This window comes from Vidua macroura, chromosome 1 (assembly GCF_024509145.1).
Source record: "Vidua macroura isolate BioBank_ID:100142 chromosome 1, ASM2450914v1, whole genome shotgun sequence".
Taxonomy (NCBI): Eukaryota; Metazoa; Chordata; class Aves; order Passeriformes; family Viduidae; genus Vidua; species Vidua macroura.
In genome coordinates, this window is record NC_071571.1 from 37829169 (window position 1) to 37848026 (window position 18858).

Here is an 18858-nt window from a genome sequence, read left to right on the forward strand (position 1 = left end):
AGTAGCTCTTACAGAGCTGAAGTATCCAACCAGAAGATCACTGCACATCAGCACAGAGTGTCAACACTTTTCTGTAGAGAAACTAAGAGATACAGCACAAGCTAAATAATATTGGAAAAAAAACCTCATCTTAATTCATGCAGGAGAAAATTATCATTTCATTGTCAAATTGAATTATTTCCTTCCTCAACAAGGGTATTCCAGTTTCACCACTTATTTTCAGATCATGGCAAAATCCTCAAGTAGTGAGCCTTAGATGTAACCTCTTATAAAATGTTAACATATTTTAAAAGTTCTGCTCAAATTAACCTATAATTTCCTGCTGAAACCAGGGAAGAATGATAACCACATTAAGAGAGGGTTACTGAATTCATTATCATAAGTGTTCTGAAAACTGTGCAGGAAAATTCTCAATGCACAGTGCACTTAGTATCCACATTTAGACACAAAATGAGGAATTTCAGAAGCCAGATGCAAAAGCAGTGCCACTTTGAAGATGGTTTTTTTTCTGCATATCTGATACAGAAGTGACTTGTGAATTCAAGCACTTGCTATGAGACAAAGTTTCATTTCAAGACTCATTTCTCCTTCAGAATAGAGCTTTCCAGACTTTTTCTACTTTCCAGTTCACGCTCTATTCATATCTCATACACCTGAAGATGCCATCGCTTTCAGTGCTATTTGATCACTTTAGGGTGTTTAATTCAGATGGTAGGCACCTTTGTGATTCTCAAGATTTATTCTTGAGGGAGCAGCATATGAGTCAAGTGGAAAGTCCTATCATGATCCCTCAGGAGTTTACCTTAGTCCTCTCCTACGATGCAAAGCTCAGAGACATTGATTTTACAGCTGAAAAATGAATGTTATTTGCTATCTGTAGAAAATAGATGTCATTTCAAACACCCAACCAGCTTTTGTTGAGACCAATTTGTACTGAGGAAGATTTTCACAAGTTCAGTCAATATTCATCCCATGGTTTAGTAAGCATCTCTTACAAGTAAATGTTGACTGGGAGAACTTCTGCAAATTGTTGGCTCCTACTCATCATGTAGGATACATAAAAAATTCACTTTGGCAGTACCAAGAGTTTGAAGAGAAATCCAGACGCCACATCTAAAAAGAGCTCTACAGATCTAAGCAGGTTTGTGATGACTCTACTGAGCCCTTCAAACCATGCTCACATCCCCAAATCTGGAAAGATGCAGGGGGAGAGTTCAGGCCCTCCTGCTGACACCAGCATTCACCCCACACAGCATCTGCTTAAACTGCATACAGGGGACAGATAAAAGTTCCACTGTGTCAAAGGCATTACTAAAGTCCAGGTACACAACATTCACATCCTCTTCCTCATCCACTTAGAGGGTCACCTTGCCACAGAAGGATATCAGGTGAGTTAAACAGGACCTGTCTTTCATATACTCATGCTGGCTGAGCCTGATCTCCAGGTTGTCTTGCACATAGCTCATAGTGGCATTCAAGATGACTTGCCTCATGACCTTTCCTGGCATGTAGTACCTGCAGATCATCCCTCTGACTAAAATAAGATTGTGGATATGGAGGAGGAAAGAAAGAACCATGCCTTGTTTCTTCTTGGTTTTTTTTTGAGATATAAACCATAGCAGAGCTCAACCAAAAACCTCCTTTTCTCATTCTGTACTAGAAGCAAGACCACAAAAGCAATGCCTTTCATCAACATTTCCTAACTTTTTATTATTCTCCTGACATAGCTATAAGTAAATAGCCACACTTGTTCAAAAAGTATGAGTGCTTATTCGCTCTGTCGAGCAGAGTATCTTAATGGGCAGCTAGCAGACTGTCTTTCTTAATAAAATGTGAACCAAGAGTCTGGGAGGCATTTTTGAACAAAATTATGTGTTTAACATGGAAAATACTCAATGAGCTCAGAGAAGCCAATGGATTCAAACTAGATCTGGATATTTCCCAGTGCTTTCTATCATTTGCAGTGCGAATTAACATATTTGCAAGGCTGACTTCAATTCCCCAGCTGACATCAATTACGCCAATATATTCACAAGTATTAATTTTCTACAATAAATGGAAAAAGGAAAATATAGTTGCCAATATATAAAGGTGCTAACTAAATTACTTCCAGGATGTATTGTTCTTCAGTGTTGTATAATTAGCTAACTTTCTTAATCTACATCACCAGTGTCAGCTTGCTGTTCAACTAATACAGATGTAAAAGAAACAAATCTTTACAAAACCAGGAGATGCTACAGCTTCAACAGAGAAAACTGATCTGGTTAAGAAAGCTTTTTTCAAGTGACTTTCAACAGGCCTTGGGGGCTGCTAAGTTTGGCAAAAATGAACATGTCAGGTTTCATTGAAAAACACTGCCTGGCTAAAATGGGATTCTGAAAGATGAGCCACCTGCTTTATTAATAACATCACAAGATTTTTCTTGTTTGTTTGTTTTGTAGACACAAATTTGTGTTCCACAGATAATTTTAAAATGTGAACAAAGATTTAAAAACAACTGGAGTTATTTTTTAAGGCTCTTCCCCCTCCCTGTCATCATAAGCCTCATAAATATAAGTTTTTTGAAAAAAAGATTTTCCCTTCCTTCTGTTTTGGCCCCAGGGAATATCTACAGAAAAATAAAACTGAATCTACAGTATGAGGGAATCAAAACCGTAAAATGTGAGCAGCATTACTGGAGAAATTGCTGAAAGACCAGTCACAAATCTCACTGGGGGCAAGATGACAGGTACATTAACTTATCTGCAGACTGCTTTAAAGTCCAGAAAAGGCACAGCACAGTGAAGAGGCAGATGGCAGAAGTCATCTGAGTTGAAAGGTCACTGCTTTAACATTGGTGACACCTGGTAACCTGCACTCCAGTCCAGTCAGTGGCAGGATGCTGTTAACCACTGGGAGGCCTGCACTGCTTTTTTATAGCACACAGAATTTTCTCTCACTTTTAAAGCTTCTGTCCCAAACCCACCAGACACTGAGAAATCAAACTTGATATAGCAAGACCTTCACCCACTACTTAAAGCAGCTGGATCAAAACCAGCTGCTTTTGACTTCGAGCAGCACTGATGGCTTCAGACTGGGGGAAAATTCAAGGGGTGATCTTGTGCTCAACTGGGATGCGTTGGGGCATTTCACAGGCAGGTATCACAGAGATAATACTGACTGGATGGAGAATGCCAGGAAACTCACAGGCAATGTTTCCACCACATTTTCTTTCTAAAACCTGTGGAAAACATATTTAAAATCTGTGTGAATATGAATATTAGATGTGGCACATTCATACCATGAAGCAGAATTAATATTGAGAAAGAGCAAAATGGTTGACCTTGCTTGTCCTGTTGAAGTTTGAACAATTAGTTCTTGTGACTGACTACCATTCACAGCAGTTTTCTCCACTCATTCATGAAATTAAAAAAATACGCGATTTCTTTTACAGCTATTTAAAATGTGTAAAACACAACAAAAGAATATTTCCAGCTACTGCTTTCTTAGAAGAATAATAGGCTAAGAAAGAGCTATGTTTTGCTTACTTTTCCAAATTCCTTCTTGTTTTTCAGTTTCTAAACAGTCAAAAATACAAATGACTTTATGAAGCATTTCTTTGTAATTCATGTTTCTTTACCTAATATATATGTATAATCACTTAATTCAAGTCAGTATTGAAGAAAATAATCTGACAGTAAAAGAGAAGGCTACAACTCCAGACAGACATATGGGAGAAAGCATTGCAGTTGAGATTTTCCATATTAGTCTGCTTTACCAGCAGAGAAATAAGGCGTGCTCCCAGAGTGACATTCATTCACCCTTCTGCCCTTCAGAACACCAATATTAGATAACAACATCTTCATTCTGTGTGTCCAGAACAGTTATCTCAACCCTGCAGTACACATAATACAGGGAAACAAGACACAGGGCTGTCATCACCCAGAACACGATGTTTTTATAAAAAGCACTGGGGTTCGGTTGTGAGGGATGCCCCATCCAAATTGGTCAAATTGTACTCAGCTAAACTGTTCGAGTTTAGCAGAAGATAAATAATCTCATCATCTTTAGATGACACTCCAGCAACACATTACAGTAGTTTGGGTTTTCACTTCAGCCACTATTGGCTGCCAGCAATCACACTATTAAATTTAAGTCTAGCAGCCTTTTGACGGATACCCACTTCAGCCTAGTAGAAACTGCATGGATCTAGAATTGCTTTTAAACGTGATGTGTGGTTTGAGGGGTTGAGAAGCTGCTTATTATTGTTTGGAAGTTGCTAATTTGTCAGAATTGTTTTATGAAGCTTCCTGTGAAGCTTTTTCAGAGCTGAGGTAGATTTCAAACACATCCTATTTGCCATTTATGGTCCCTGATCAGCTCCTTTGCAGCATGTCAGAGTACCTGGAATTTGGCAAAACTCAGGGTCTCCAGCTGGCTGCTCTCCATCTGGCATATCCTGCATATAAAGTTCCTGCCTCCTTCAAGGGAAAAAAAAAAATTAATGAAACTGAACCTCATAAAAATTCTCTGTAGAGTGAGTTGTGTTTCTGCCTACTGATATCACAAGATGTTGTAAAATTAAAACCATTCAGCCTTTCAGTTACTGTTAAGGCTATGTCAGTTTAGTAAGTAAAATAAGCTGGGTGATGACTCAGCATGAGTAAGAGACAAAAGAGACTGTAGCTGGGATGGATGAAGGTCCTTTTCTCTTTACCAAGCACGTAGGCAACACAGCTCACTTCAAACACATATGAACTTTATGTCAATCTCCTTTCATCATTTCTGTCTTAACTGGATTATTCCTTTGCCTGAAAAACCTGCACCTATTCTGGACTGGTTCCCCATCTTCCCCACCTTGAGACCTGATTTGTGGTCCTCTCTCATGATTCTTTGTTCCAGCTACTTCCTCAGACTGCTCTGTATTTGATTAGTATTTTCTGCTGCATGATTGCCCTGCCCTGTTTTTTTTTCCTCATACACAACAGGAAGAAGGTTGATTTGTCCACAAATATCTCAATCCTCACACCACCAACTCCTCTAATTTAGCAACTGGCATCCTAAGCATTGTATTGTTTAGCAGTTTCATCCACAGACCACTAATGTGGTCTGGCAACAGCAGTTTAGAACCTTTTGGTGTTGACAATTAACCAAGCTCAACTATTAATTAGCAAATTAATCAGCAAACTCAAAAATTATGGAAAACCTTCCTTGAATTCTCTTTAGTTGACTGATCCCCAAGGTGGACACTGCTGTTGGAATTGCATGCTTTCCCACAGCTCATCATTCCTCTGACAGTGCCAGCACATTGCAGGGACTGACTTTACTCATAAAAAATTGTGTTTGTCTATAAAAAGACAATATATAAGAGGAACAAGTACATTTTAGCTTCTTCATTTAAAAGCTTCCTGAAATGCAGAAAAATAACCAACCAGATACCCAAAACAAAACACACAGGTCTTGTATTTTCTTTCATTCTACATTATTTTCTTGTCATACACCATCCTGTCAATAACACTTGGACTTCTAAGGGTTCCTCAGGTTGGTTCTATTGCTATTCCATTTTTTTCTTTATTTCCTGTGTGGCATTGATGTTATATTTCCTCCTGATTTCAAAGAGCAGGGTACAAAACAAGATTTCCTATTGGAAATATAATTTTTATGTTGTGCCCCTGACATTAATAAACAGTTCACATAGACTTCAAAGGTCATTTATGTTGCTCTTCTTATTTATTAGGGGTCTACCATGACTAGTAAAAATGCAGGACAAAACCCAACAAACAAGATGTATTTTGCAGAGTAATATTTTTCTATCACTTTATAGTTACAGTCACAGCTGTGCAACACACAACTTGAACAACACAGCTGTGCAACACACAACAGCCAGTTGAAGGCTGGGACAGAAGTTTATTGTATTCATCATCATGTAACTGATAATTGTAAATGCAACTTAATGGTTATAGGAAAATATTTTGAATACTCACAAACTATGACAGGAAAAAAAAGTTGTAATAATTGTCATGAATTAAACACTGCCTTTGCATGAAGGAAAACTGCCATCTTATTTCTGGATATGATATGACTATCATCCTCAGTTCAAGCCCTTTCATTGTGCATGTGTCTAGCATTTCAGCTGATGACACGTCCCATTGAATTCTTTCTTTTTTCCTTAGCTTTCTTTAATACCTCCTATGTCAAAATCTGCCTTAGCTGTTTAGAACATGCTGTAGTCTAGTCTGATGATTAAAACATGACATAGTGTGTTTGGATCTCAGAAAGCCTCTGGTGAAAGCCTGATGTAACTAGCCCTTCTCATCTGAGAGGAGTTCAGCTGCACTATAGAGGACATTGTATGCAGAACCAATTAAAATACAGACAAGCTGACACTGTCCATAAGTAAATCTGCTATGAAAAAACAACCAAAGGTGGCTAGGAGGAGAGTGATTTGATTTGACTCATCCCTTATAAATGTTTTCATGTTTCTATGCCTTGTCTCTCCTTCCCTTTGCTTCTTTATATGGATCCTTTTAAACAAGATCTCACAGAAAGCTTATTTCCTTTTGTCACCTAAAAAGTAATTAACAATAAGCTACCTTTCTTCTTAATACCAATCCAGTTTGTTCAGCTTCTCATGAAAAATCAGAAGAAATTAAGCACTCAGAATAAGGTAATCAAAGTAGACACTGGGATAGAGAAGAAAGACCAATAAATACAGGTTTCACCAGGAATATAATTATGAAAAATCGAGATCTATTTTACAGCAAATCAACACAGAGTACTAGCATATATATGGTATATAAAATGAATATAATTAAAAGTATGAGAATTTCTAGTAAATATTAGTAGCACTAAAAAGGAAAGGAATTAAATGTTCTAACATGAATTATTTGAAACAGATTTATTTTGGTTTTACTATTCAGTACAAATCTTTCTTGCTATTACATTCAAAGACTTCTAAACAAATTTGTCTCATCTTTTACTATTTAAATTAACTTTATGCTGTTAATTAGAGTGATGGGGAGTGCTATCCAGCAACCTACAGGCAAAAAAACACTGTATACACAGTAATTACAGCATCTGGTTACTTCAAAAAATATCAAGACAAAGCAAGCAATCTGCTCCCAAGATGTTAATTAGCCTCCACATAACAAAAATGACTCATGATGGATTTAAAGGCATGCAATGTGTCAGAGAGGGGAATGGATAGACACATCATCCAGCTGTGGAAAAAATGAAACTAACTCAGAACTCTTCACCCTTGTTTGAAGTAGAGCAATGCAGTAAGCTGCGTCATGTGCATAAACTTATGATCTCAAAATAGATAGGAATGATGGTATTTAATTTTTTAAAAACAAAGAGAAATTGAGGGGGGAAAAAATCCCACAATGCATATGAAGAAAGACCTCAGCTCCAGTGCTCAAAATGTGCCATTGTATTAGTGCAGAAGAGTTACAGTTTTGGCAGACGGATTCTTGCCTAATTCGGATATCACAGTAAAGCTAAGGCTGATGTAGTACCAAAGATCAGCACACAACAACTGAAGCCATTTTGTGAGAGCACAGGATCTACAACACTGACAAGTACTCCAGTTAGACAATTTAAAAATTATAATGAAGGCTGATGTGATGAGATTGCCTCACACAAGTGTATTGTTTTGTGCAAGTCCCATCCTCTGAATAAACATGTTCAAGGAGACCTACAAATTGAGAATTTCAATCAACCAGTGTTACAGCAACAAAGAGATTGTAAAAAGCACACACTGGTAGAATACAAGGATTAATGAAAGCATCACCAGGGAGATTATTTTTATCAGAAAAAAAAAAAAAGCTTATCTGAATTATCACATTATCAGTACTCTTTCTTGTCACAAAAAAGCTTTCAGACATTTGGCCATTTCTTGTGCAATGATCATTTCACTTTTCTGTGTCACATTTCACATTTCTCTTTGTTTTTAAAAAAGTAAATACACATAGACATATCCTGAATGCTCAGCTTAGTCTGACATGCATCATATTACTGCTTTGACTGCCTCCATGTGAACTTCAGAATAAGTATCAGGAAGGTTTGATTATTCATTCAAACCTGTCCACTTGCATTAATGCTCTGGTAATGACAAATTATATGAGGGATTCTTCAGCAGTCCTTAGAGGATCTAAGTAGGGCACAATGGGCTTAATTCTTAACTGTTCTGTAATAATATGACTGCACTAAATTCTGGTGATGTTGCATAAAACTCTATCACTATGAATACAATGTGTACAATGAAGATTAATAATTAAACTTGCAGTTTTATGCATTCTAGATGGGGTAAAGTCCTATGCTCTCTCTGAAGTAACTCAAAAGCCTCTGTAGTCAGGCGGATTTTTGGAAAAAGTTAGCTTAATTAGGTACTGGAACTCTTTTCCTAATTTCAAGGCCAACTAAATGTAATAAGTATTAACAACCAGAAGTTTCTCTTGTTTTTAGAGTTTTTCTCTGAGGAGAAAGGAATTCTAAATAATAGACTATATTTTGGCAAAGCTGTTGGGAAAAATATTTTGATTCAGCAGTCCTGAACCGAATAATTTATGAAAGATTTGTTGACAAAGATTAATTTCTTGTTTTAAACCTCTTATTCAGAACCGTCTCTGCTTGGCAGTTGTTAGTCTTGGTGTTTTTCCAGCTGCCAAATTTCAGTAAAACTGAAACCTTTGGCTTAGTTTTTACTCCTTTTATTTAATAAACGGTTTCAGTAGTAATCAAACTTGCACTGAACCTGGAAGAAAGTATCAGTTGCAAACAAAGTAAAAACATTAAGAGCCTTTTTTTTTTTTATTACACTATTGACCTACTAGGGAAAAAGTAGTGTTTGATTAAAAAATAAGTGCTCCAGCAGAACTATGCTTAATGGCATCCAAGGATGTTGCCCCACAATGGTCTTTTGATCCATTCTGCATAATCATTTCATATACTGTTTGACTTAGTCCTCAGGAATACCTGAGACACGATCAAAGAACGGGGCAGAAGTAATTCCAACTGCTCTAGCAACCACTGACTTCCCCAAGGATTAATGAGCCCCCCTCTCCCCAAAGCGCATGTCCCAACTTCTATGTAATACAGCTGCAGAAATCTGGGCATCCTCAACACAAGTGCTCCTCCACCCACATAGCTTAGAGGCTGTGTACACAGAAACAGAATTTGGAGTCTGTCTGACAGTCCTAGTGTAGGGGATGGCTGCAGTTCCATGATGGGCATGCTCTGTTATCTGGCAGAGAAAGGCTGAGTGTCTCCTGTGCATCTCCATGAGAAACGTGGCATCCACCTGCTTGAAAGGTCAGACATCTCTGCTGTACAGGAGTCAAGGTAAAATTTGCAGATGGAATGAAAGAGGGTCGGCATTTCCTTCTACTTTCTTATCTTTTGCCAGCTAAATCATGGTCCTTGCTGTCAGGATTTTGGAGGAATTAGGATCTTATCTACAGGAGATGCACATTCATTAGAAGTAACACTGTTTAATCTAAATTAGACCATTGAAATCAATGCAGTCAGGGCAGTTTTAGAACACTGTTTAGTTTGCAAACAGAATCTAGTCCTTAACTTGCTTACTATACTATTTTTATACTGTGACCTATTTTGTAGTTATCTTTGGAGAGGAATGTTTAAGTAAAGAACATGGTAAAAAAATGTGTTTCATTTACATGCTTTACATACTATTTAATTTATTCCACAGATAGATATATGCATTTGTTTAATTGAATAACTATTGCAAAAATAGATAGAAAAACTGCCTAAAAATGCTAAAATTTTAACAAAAAGCTTATTCAGTTATAGCTGAAGCTTTCAAAAGGGGTTTAGAGATTCTGTTGTATTAAGGTTCAAGCTTGCTTTATCTACATGACTGCAGTGTAATTTAATCCCTACTTACTATTTCATTTGTAAGGTGAAAGACTTCAGGTAATTTAGAATATACGAATATATTCATACATGACATTATAAAGAATAGCTCATGTGTGTGTCAAAATGTATTGACTTAGCCATTTAAAAAAATAAAAAGCTGAATAAAAAAGAGCACCTCGAGAAAGATCTAGGTTTTATATATAAATAAATGAAAAAAAAAAAACACTAAAAAGAAAACACAATTATGATTCTGTTACATATAGAAAAATTTCACACATCCCTCCCCCCATTTATTTAAAGACTGTGAAGAAAGCAAAAACACTTCAATATTTGACTTAATCTGCATAAGCAAGAGGTAGATCAAGTAGGATTTTAGTTTAGTTGCTCTGAAAATGCAGATTGCCTTCACACTTTGTGATATGTCACAGGGGAAAAAAAAATAGCCTGCACTTTCAATCCTATTTTAAACAGGATCTATGAATAATATCTGGACTCATCCATCCATGTCAGACCTAAGGCTTGTGATTTCTTCTAAAATAGCCCAGTACACACCAGCACGGTCTCCAATCCTGCATTTCACATAACCGCTGCACTCCAGCTGCAATGGTCTCCACTTGAGTCCTTACACATGCCTGTTAACATTGTGTATCATGTTAGTAATGCCTATTAGCATTGCTTCTCAGCAGCTAGTTCTGATAATTTCCAAAGGCAAATACCAATAAAGACATTTTGGGGGTTTATTTCAACATTTAGCCCATTTCTTCCTGTCCACAGTCTATGCTAATATCTGATTTTTGTCAGCAACCCTTGGTGCCTCATGTGCACACCTCTGGCAAGCTCTTTATCGTGCTTGCCTGCCAAACTCTTCTCCAGAAAAATGGCATTAACACATAAAAATCTTATTGATACTCATATGCTCATTTTGCACATCACTGCATTCATTTTCTTACCAAGATTAAAATATTTATCAAAATTTGTTAGAGCCAGCTGTATTTGACTGGGTTATGTTTAGAAGCAAGGAGTTTGATCCAGATGTCATTCTTCATAGTCCATCTGCTAGTTCTTCTAAAGGATTTTTAAATACATATGCTTTTCTCATTTTAAACAGTGTTTTCAGTTCATTCTTCCATCACCCAGAACATATAATGGTCAGGCAATGTTTATAGTTTGCTTGCTGGATCTAAAAAGCATTTCACACTTCCTTGCTTTGTAAATGCTCTAAATTTTTTTTACCATTCTCATGAGTTTGTAGGAGAGCTCCACTTCTAAATCTTTTACACAGAAACATTTAAAGATCTTTTAATCTGCTTTCTTTCCTTCTCATACTAAACTCATATTTCTCATACTAAACTAAAAATTCTCTTTGTTCTTTGCTAAATGGCTTCTGCATTTCAATAAGGTAGGTACAATCAGAGTTTATATATTATTGGAAACCAGATCTAAAGCTTGCAGAATATTGCTCAAGTTTCAGTATCTGATTATTTTTTAAAAGGTGGGAAAGAATGCAGCCTGAAAAATGTAAGGAAAAAAAGAAGCAATACCTCCATTTCAATTTTAGAAGGGTTCCTTTACAAAATAAACAATGAAAATGTATTTCTGTAGGTGGAAAGCAAGATTATCTTGATATTATTAATTGGCTTACTTAATGTTTATTCTGGACATTGATGAATATGTAAATGAAACTCAGAGTCAACTACTATTGTTTCAGACTGCTCCTTGGTTGTTGTTTTATGAAGGTGGTGGCGGGAGAGGGGATTAATTTCTTGGGGTTTTCTAACTCACTAAACATGATCAGCTGAACAGATAAAATCCACAATCCAAATATACTTATCTGCTAATAACTTTTCTTCTTCTGGTGGTTATTGAGAAAGAATTGTGGAAAAACCACGTTATTTCGGTTCTCAAAATATTTGTCCTGTGTGGGATCCTTTTTTCCTACATCTCTGGTGATGAAGAAAAATAGAAGAGACTCAATTCAGACTGAGTCTGATGCCTTTTGTAATGACTACTCTCTAATATTGTTTAATTGCCTGTGAAGATGCAAACAGGCCTAAAATCCATAATAATTAGCTCAAAATAACTGGCTGAGGTTCAGGCAAATCATCCAATATCAGCATTTCTGGTTACTTTGCAGAGTAAAAAGAAGAAAATTAAGAGGGATAATCAGTGAATGCAGTAGAAAGTGGAGGGGGAAGGTTTATTTGCTAAGAATATGTGTTCTAGCACATCTTTTTGCTTTTCCTGTATGCTGCAGACAGCAAACATAAGGCCATATAAGCCATAGTCAACATCTACACATTGAAATTCATATTTGCAGGCTAGCTATGAGCCAAAATTTGCAAGAAGAAACAAGTAACCCCTGCTTCTCTATCAGTTAGAAAGAGAAAATATCTGTAGCCTGCAAAATTTGGCACTTTTTTTTTTTTAGGTCAATGAACCACTTGCACTTTGGTCTGTGTTAAATGGGATTCTTCAAGTGATACCAGTACATTTAACATCACCAGTTGCTGCTACATTCTAGAAGACAAACTAACTGAAATGGGAGCTGGGTACTGTTTATCAATTCATCTGAACACACACTTCTCAAGGTTTGAAATTGCTGCTGTTTTCACATTGCACCTAGAAATGAATATCAAACCAGTGAGTTTGCTGCATGAAAATAGGTCACAGTGGAAGCACATACTAGCTAGAAACCAGCCCACCACTTACATATATATGGGGCTATAATTGAGTCTGTAATTAAAAACTTACCTTACACTAGGAAATAAAACAGTAATATAGGAAAAAAAAAAAAAAAAAAAAAAAAAAACAAAACAAAAAAACAAAACAAAGCAACAACAAAACCCCCATCAAACTTCAGATAAAGCCTAGACAGTATTGTTTCTATTTATGGCTAACAGGAGGAAGTTAGCCATAAATATATCTTTTATATCCTCTACAATCTGCCTCCAACAAATGAGCTTATTATATCCAGATGAGAATAAGAATACTCTGGAACCTGTGGTTTATGCAGACAAATTGCAGAGAAAAAAAATACAGTGTAGGAGATAAAACAAATAACAAATATATTCATTTCTCTCTTTCATGTCATTGCTGTGGACAATAATATTACTTGTACTGTGTTGCTGATTTTTCCACTGACATCTTTATTCCAATCTTGAACATTCCAATTAACATTCTGCTTGGCTGCAAAGAAAAGAAAACAGATTGAAAGAGTAATGTGAGCAGCAGGTCTTTTAAAGAACAATTCTGGAATATGAGTGTATGCACTTGAGATGAGTAGATTGTACGGTATATCTTCACACATCTTGTATTTCAACATTTCTTTAAAGTTGCTGAAATTTTTTTTTCCTAAAATTTTGGTATTGTAAACACTGATATTGGAAAATATTTTTAACCATCTTACAACTCTGAAAAAAAAAATTCCCATAAATGCCTGGCAGACAGGTCTAAAAAACTTGCTGGAGGCTAAGATTATGATTCATTATTGAACTTCTCTCACATTTTTCTTCAATGAATTCAGAGAAAAATTAATTTTATCGCAAGCTCGTTAAATTACTGTAACCAAGTACATATACATACATAACAACATACTGTAATATTTTGGTTTAAATAAAACAACTGAAAAATTAGCCATGGTCACATACATATCTGCCTTCCTCACAAAGTTACATAGATAAAAGTATGATTGGAGAAACCACAACAATATCTTTTAAAGTAACAATATCCTTAACTGCTTTCAGAAATTTTGATTTATTTGGAAACTCAGGGGAATAACCTTTATTATGTTTAGGTGAAGTATTGAACTTATATTACATTGTTTTAAATTATTTTGCCTGTAAAATTGGGATCAATGCTGCTTCTACTGAGATTAATGGTAAAACACCAACGAAATGAGCAGGGCTGGATCTTCCTCATCCCATAAATATCTACTATTTATATATCAATTTATATATGATCCTTCAAAAGAGTACAATTATACTCAGTAGTGAAGTGCTGCTCATTTTCCTCCGTACCTTTCAGAGAAAAGAATGCACTGACTAAACATCAGTGGGCTGCACAAGAAACTTGCAATGAGCTCTTAGTTCTGATCAGTTTTCTTTGAAAAGAAACATTTTAAAATCTATGTATAAACTGCACACAAAATTTCCATTTTTCTGACCATTCCAAATCCTAATTCAATATGCATTAGTTGGGCTTCTGTCAACATAATTGGCTACAGCAGTCAGATTTTCAGAAGGGCTTAACTTCAGCTTTGCCACCAAAACAAATAAGATTATCAGAACAAGCACTGCATACAAGATGCTGACTTCTTTGAGAAATCTGTGCACAAGTGTCATGGTTGGAGCTGCTCAATGCTGGCCTCTTCTGAACATTTGACCTTCATCTAAGACACAGAGTGGTGCCAAATCCTATTTCGAAAGCCCATCTCCCCTGACTGCCTTTTCTCCCTGTAGAAATCCACTCTACTGCATCTGCAGGATTAGCAGAATAAAATAGGATATGGAAGGGATACCATATGTAGTCCAACCACATTGCTTTTTAACTATTATTCCTGCTGCTTACTGCTTGATTCCATGGGAATATTTATTTTAATTATTAAAGAGTAGAAAAAACAGAAATGACCTTCTGAACTAACGTGTCTGTTCTTGTAAATTTTTCAAGATGGCTTAGCCTAAGGAAGGAGCTTCTAGACATCAATGTAAATTCACATTTTGATGGATTTTGTATTGATTGCGAATGTCAATGTTAAAGCACGTGTTATTTGGGCCTAAAGAAAGCATTTTCTAAAAACAGGCATCCAGTTGCCTAGTGGGCTTGAATTCAGTGTTGGCCGAGTATCCAGTTTAATTGCAATTTCTTTTGTCCTACTATATATATTATATACTTATATATTTTGTTTTACTTTTTATTATATCCAGTGACTTCTACAAGTATTCCATCTTCTATCCCTTTTAGAACCATATAAATACAGTTATATTAATAAATATAAGATATATTTAGATCAAATTAAATATTCCATGGAGAGGTTTCATTTTTTACTGATTGTGATCAACATCAACACAAAACTAATAGGTTTTCTCAGAGGAACAAAGAAAAATTGCAATTTTATAAGCATCCTCTGTGGCCTTTTAAAAAGGGAGATCTGAGGATTTTTCAGAACCATGTTCCCTTTTCATTTATTACCATGTCCTAGTGGGAGAAAGAAGATGAAGAAGAAATAACAGAAGCATAGAAGTACAGACAGAGTAAGTTTATATTTTAATGCCAGACTATTCACAAATGCCAGAAACAACAGTGTATTAATTTAACATAGCTATGGCCTCACTGCATCATCAGTATTTCCAGATCAGTTGGATGATGTGACAAAATGAAACTTCTGAGGTGATTCTTTCTGTAAATACAGATGTGAATGGAACCTTGTTGTTGGGATGATCAAGAGTTCTGTGACTTCAGTCATATCAAAATGACCACATTCTATATAACGGGACCAAAGGCAAGAGGGCACACAAGATTGTCTGAAGATGAAGACCTTGAAGTCCTTCTGGAACATGCAAAGTATAATATGGTTGCATACAAAATTTATACCAGAGAAGAAAGGGTCAAATAGATCAAATCAACCAGAATATCTGGTTGTAAATCAGCGCACTAATTCATGTTGGGGGGTTTTCATCCATGGGGAAACTCTGTCTAAAGCTGATTATAACTTGGGATGGGGACACTGTACAGAATCAAATAAGAGCAACATTTTATATGAGGAAAAAATACAGCAGGGTAGAGACTTAGAATTTATTATGAGCTTCATTAATTTTACTATGGTTCAACTTAACTAGATTCTATGCATTACAAATGTACACCATGGTTTTCCAGACAGAATCCTATAGAAGAGTGAAACAAAACAGAGAACAAGAAGGGAAAGAAAATAAGGCAACTAAGGGGAATACACTGTCCAGAGAAAAGGTTTTGCCTGAGTAGAGGAAGAACACAAAAGAATTTCCTCTCTGGTTAGATCACATTTTTTTGAAAACACAACCTCAAGAAGCAGCATTTGAGACTGACCAGAATTTATCATTTACTTTGTGATGAGCAATAAGCAAATTTATTAAGCATTTTAATGCTGCTCTATTTTCTTGATATGTTTGCTTTGAGGTTTTACTTGTTTAGAAACAGTTAAACACAAATTAAAATTAAACGTAGTATTTGATTTTTGTTAAACCAAAACATCCCGCTCAGTCTGAAATCGCCCTACAATTTGGGGCTTTGTTTAAATTTCATGGAAAGGAAAAATAAAGATACATTTTCCTTTGGTGTTGTCCCTTAGCATTCTTGGTTTTGTTCCTTGGGCAAGTTCAAATTAAAAAGGAAACAAATTAGAGTTACAATCATTTCCAGAGCTCTACTCCTGCCACAAATTCTTGGGTCATTATTAGTCTGTCAGTGAGGCGAAATTGGTAGGAAGATCACTCTTTCTCAAGTTCTCTCTTAAGAAACTATCTCTGAACTTTTATTGTGCTCTTGTGTTTTTCAAACATTACTTTTAAGGTTTTGCTACTGTTGCTTATGACTGCAGCGCACAATAAGTTAGGACAGCAGTGTAAAATCTGCTAGATGTCACAACTTATTAAATTATATCAAAGGGGAAGAGATGGAGCTTCATATCTCAGGGATAATAGTGACAAAACAGTTAAGAAGAAACAAGTACAGAATAACTGCAAGTAACTTGCACTCTGCCAGGTGAAACCATGCTGCTCCTGAGATAAGGGATGCTTTTGCAGGCTTTGCCACCAACTGCAGCAGACTAAGTACCATCTTACAATGAAACATCTCTTACAAGGAATTCCCCAGCTAAATATCCACAGTCAATCCTAACATACAGATTAAGACACTAGTCATATCTTGTTGAGCCATATAAATCCCAGTTCAGTCCTTACAACTGTCCTAATTCTGTTATCAAATGAGTAATTTAATATTGCTGACCCAGTTCAATAAGGTGGTAAGAGATGATAAAGGAAAGTATTCATCCCAATAAGGTTAACACACGCTTTCAGTGAAACAAAACTGACTCCTGTGATCACTTAAGGGACCTAGGCTACTCTTCCATTCTGAATCACCTTTGGCAAAAAAAGCAGCAGAGGCTCACCTCTCCCTGTGCAAGCTTCCTGTTTTCCCCAGCACTCAGTGATGCGGTAAAGAGTATCTAGAAGATATCTGCTCTGTGGATACTCCACTGCTCTGTGGGGATTAAAAAATAAGCTGTTACAACTCTCCATAAAGCAAACTCTTCCCAGTAGTTTAACAGTAATACATATATAAAATACCTTTAAATCTCCAGGCATGTGCTGCAGAAAATAAAAATGCGAAATAGTCAAAATATAGGGAGGCAAAGGCAAAATAAAGAAAGGATAGCTTCAGCCTATCCAAATATTCCACCTAGCATGGTGTTTATTAGATTGCTATTCTAGCTGTTTTATCAGACATCCTCACTCCTTTTCCACACTCTTTTCTTTGTTGTGACTGTTCTTATTGTTTGAGAGTAGAGAAGCATTTCAAATGAAGGAGTCACATTTTCAATAATACATCAAACATAATCTGAGCACATTCAGAAATGATGGGGCCCATAGCAAATTACATGTTGCAAAGCCTCATCAGCTGAAGCGATTACTTCATTTCTTCAAGTCATTTTAAAAGAGCTAAGAAACTGATGCTATTTACATCATGTATATAAATAACATGTATCTCATATTTATATAAAATGTGTGAGATTGGTGAATATTATTGCAAGTGTTCATTTGAATTTTAACTTGAATTCATACTACCAGTGATTGCACAATGGAGACAATGATTGTACCCAACCCCTTTTGAATTTTCTCTCTGCAGGATTTCAATAAGTCTCTGCTTTTTTTGCATGCGTTTTCTCAGAGGCAAGGGCTTGTGATGACAAGTGCAGTCTTTACAGAAACTATTTTAAAAAATCATTTAAGGAGTTCTCCTAAAGATCAGCCATTTGAAGACAAACTCATTGTATTATGAAGGGGAAAGGGAAAAAGGGGAAAAGGGAAAAAGGGAAAAAAGGAGAAAGGGGAAAAGGGGAAATTGAGACATTTTTGGTATTTTGTTTGGAGTTTGCTTTGATTTCAGTTAAAATGTACATATAAGTACTATAAAACTTAAAACCTGGTTTGATAGATTTCAAAAATGTTTATCAAAGACAAGGAGCACTTGTCAGCAAACTGTTTCCATCCTGAGATATATCAGAGACATATAAGAGCACATTTTTCTTTGTTTGCATGCTACTATGACTGTTAAAGGTAAGTATTTTTGAAAATAAACTGCAGTTAATAATATAACAGTAGATTATATAGCACAGTTTATTTGGTACACAACAGTGCTCCGTATTTCAAATGGGTAACACTTCCAAAATCCTACAGAGGAAAACAATGAGCCACCTACACAAGGCACTGAAGCACCTCAGAGAAAAGGAGTTTACTTTGTTAACTAAAGCTTTATAATCTATTAATCTCACCTAGATGTTATTATTTTACATACTGTATGGGACAATTAATCACAGGATTACCTTATTCCCAAAATTCCTCACCAGAGCCATCAAGGCAAGTAAAGTAACACATCAGAGGGCAAATATGATTGTGGATTTCACCTGAGAGGACTCTGGGAGTGGAAGAAAAAAATATTAAAGAGCTGTGCTCATTCATTCAGAGAGTGGAAATAACAGTTTGTTGGTGACTGAAGAGTCTGGCTATAATTCCAAATACTGCTTTAACTTTCCCACAAGAAACATCATACAGGAGGTTTCTTGCAAATCCTGGCTGGATTAAAAAAGTAGCATGAATGAGCTACTTTTTTCAATTATCTCCTAGATTGGAAGATGTTTTTTACTAAAAAGCCAGTTAAGATTAGTTGGGACTGTTGGGACTAAAATCACAATGGCTGAAGGACATAATCATTATGAAGATTGAGGAGACTTCCCAAAAGACTATTTCCACA